We start from the raw sequence: 2,751 nt of genomic DNA on the forward strand, positions 1-2,751 counted from the left end.
AAAAAACAAAAACAAAACTGCAATCATATAAAAGTGATGCCACAAAGATCAGCCAACAATCTTAACTTATTTTGCTCATAGGAATGCCCCTTTTATGTTCACTGAAGTCAGGCCCATTGAGATTTATGATCTGTGGGCAAGTTGTTTAACTTCTCTGAGTTTAAGTTTTCACATGTATAAAACAAGGAAAATAAATTCCCTGAAGAATTATCATGAAATTAAAGGAACATGGCACACAGAAGGTGCACAATAAATAACTTTCATTATTGTACTTGGTTTTCAAGACCTTAGCACATTAGAAGAAAATGCAGTATAATAATAAAGAAATAACGTATCGAGTAGTTGGATTATAAACTCCAGAGCCAGATTACGGGTCTAGAATCTAGCTCTGCCACTTACTAGCTGTGAACTCCAGGCAAACTGTATTCAAAGGTGTATGGGAGGCTGCTGTTACTGGCTGGGCTCATGAGAAACTGAGAGCTATCACTGACACCCGAATCAGTGTTTAATTCTCACTTTCTCACAGCACCTTTCTGTAACTCCTAAATTAGGCTTTCTTATAATCTCTCATTTCACTCTGTGCTTTGCCTCCCAACACTTCTCACAGTTATAATTACAATAGTTATTTCTATTTATGTCTATATCTCTATTAGACTGTAAGCTCTAAGAGGGAAGGCAGCATATCCGCCTAGCTACTAACACATCAAACATCGTCAATATTTTTGAATGAATGAATGAAAATATGGTTTCTCCATAGACTTCTCAGCACTTTTGTGTAGAATGGTAATGCCTACGCATGGTATGAAGAATGAAATGTGGATATGGAAATGGAAGACAGGGTATATTTGAAATTATTTAGCTATTGCATATTTCTGAAAAGACAAAAAAAAAAAAGACTAGCTTTAAAACCAGACTGGCTTACTGAACTGATTGGTTAATTTAGTCAAATCAAACTGGTTAATATGAGCAATGCTCTCTCTAAACATGTTGTTCTCAACCAGTATGAAAATCATAAGGTAGGATAGATTTACTTTCTTTATAAATGATAATGGGTTTCACAGTTATGACTGTAATAACATATTCTTGAGTATGTTATCCATATAACCTTCAAGCGTCCTCTGTGGGTGTCTTAATAGAAAAAAAAATTATAGAGAAGCACTACTTCAGGGCAATGATTTCTAACTTTTACAATTCTGCAGAATATGTTGAAATATCTTTAAAAATCTCAGGACTTCCAAAGGTGGTAGGAGAATTGCAAAATCAAAGAAGAAAGTTAAAATGTCTTCTCAGGGCTATAAAAATGACTATACACCAGTGGAAAGACCTCTCATTTATGGAGAGAATCTTTTCTTTAGTTACTAGTAGAGAACTGTACGGTTAACTTTAAAAATGCTGCCTTCCATATAAAACATTTTGTCTTGGCAACTCAAGAAGCCGTATTATGGGACAGAAATCTGTTCCAATTTCCCATTTGTAGATGTAGGAATTTCCTTTGGGATTAGTCTGTATGAGCCAAGGTTAAGCAAATGTACTTTAACATTTGAAAAATTTTCACATTTATGCAAGTTTTTCTTGCTTAAAAGGCTCTTAGGCAAGGCTTTTAGGTCGGTATTTTGTAAATCCACCAATCCTAGTTATAATTTAAGAAAAATGATATCTGAAGCAAACTCAAGACTGAAGACTTGGTGTAAAAATTAAAAGTTGTGAAATAAGTCCATAATAATACATGTTTTATTTAAATAAGTATTTTCAGGCACACCTGTTTGAGTTCTAGCCTCACCACTTACTAGGTATGTGAATGTGGCCAAGTATACACAAATAATAATCTAGCACAGCTTGGGAGCTGAGTGCATAGGTTGTGTTGCTGACTGCCCGGGTACAAATGCTGACTCTATCACCTACCATCTGAGTAACGCTAGGCAAGTTTCTGAACCTTTCCCTGACTCCACTTCCTCACTTGTGAAATGGGTGGGGATAATAAAAGTGCTGTCTCATTAGGTTGTTGTGGGCCTAAAAGTGTAAGTATGTGTCAAGTTCTTAGAACAGTGTCTGGCTAATAATAAGTACTAAAAGTTTTAGCTATAATTATGATCATTTATTTACTCAATTTAATTTATTAATTTCTTGACTTGCTTACATTTCCTAGAATTTTAGTATTTAATTATAGAAAACAAGTGAAATGTAAATGTATAAACAAAAACAGCAAAGGACTAGTATGAAAATTAAGTAATGTTTATATAGGGAAGTACCCTACTGTTAAACCTGTATTGATTTATATCAAACTGAGATTGCAACAATAAGCTAGAAGAAACCTGGGTAGCTCTAACTAATGAATTAGTTTGAAGATCACATTCCAAACATATTATTAATCCTCCATCTTCCACCTCCCTCCCTCCCATCAGGGAAAATAGGGGGAAAATTATTTCTACCTATTCTTAAAAGCAAATAGTTTCTTATAAATTAGGGCTCAGTACATATTTCCTGATAAAGGTCATTGATTGTCACAGAATAAAAGCAAAACAAATCCTATTATACACAATAGAGTTAACATCACGATAACTTACTCTGGATATATGTCTAAAGATGAACAGTTTGCAACTAGCATATCAATAAATTAATAAATGGTATTTCAAATACTGGGAGGCTATAATTTACCAGTCAATTCTCACTTTGGTTTATAAATTATATTTTCAGTGTTTGTTGTTAAATCTTATAGCAAAGTTCTTGAATAAAATATAAGTTCTGTTATTC

This window comes from Propithecus coquereli, unplaced genomic scaffold, assembly GCF_000956105.1.
Source record: "Propithecus coquereli isolate 6110/MARCELLA unplaced genomic scaffold, Pcoq_1.0 Scaffold23, whole genome shotgun sequence".
NCBI lineage: Eukaryota > Metazoa > Chordata > Mammalia > Primates > Indriidae > Propithecus > Propithecus coquereli.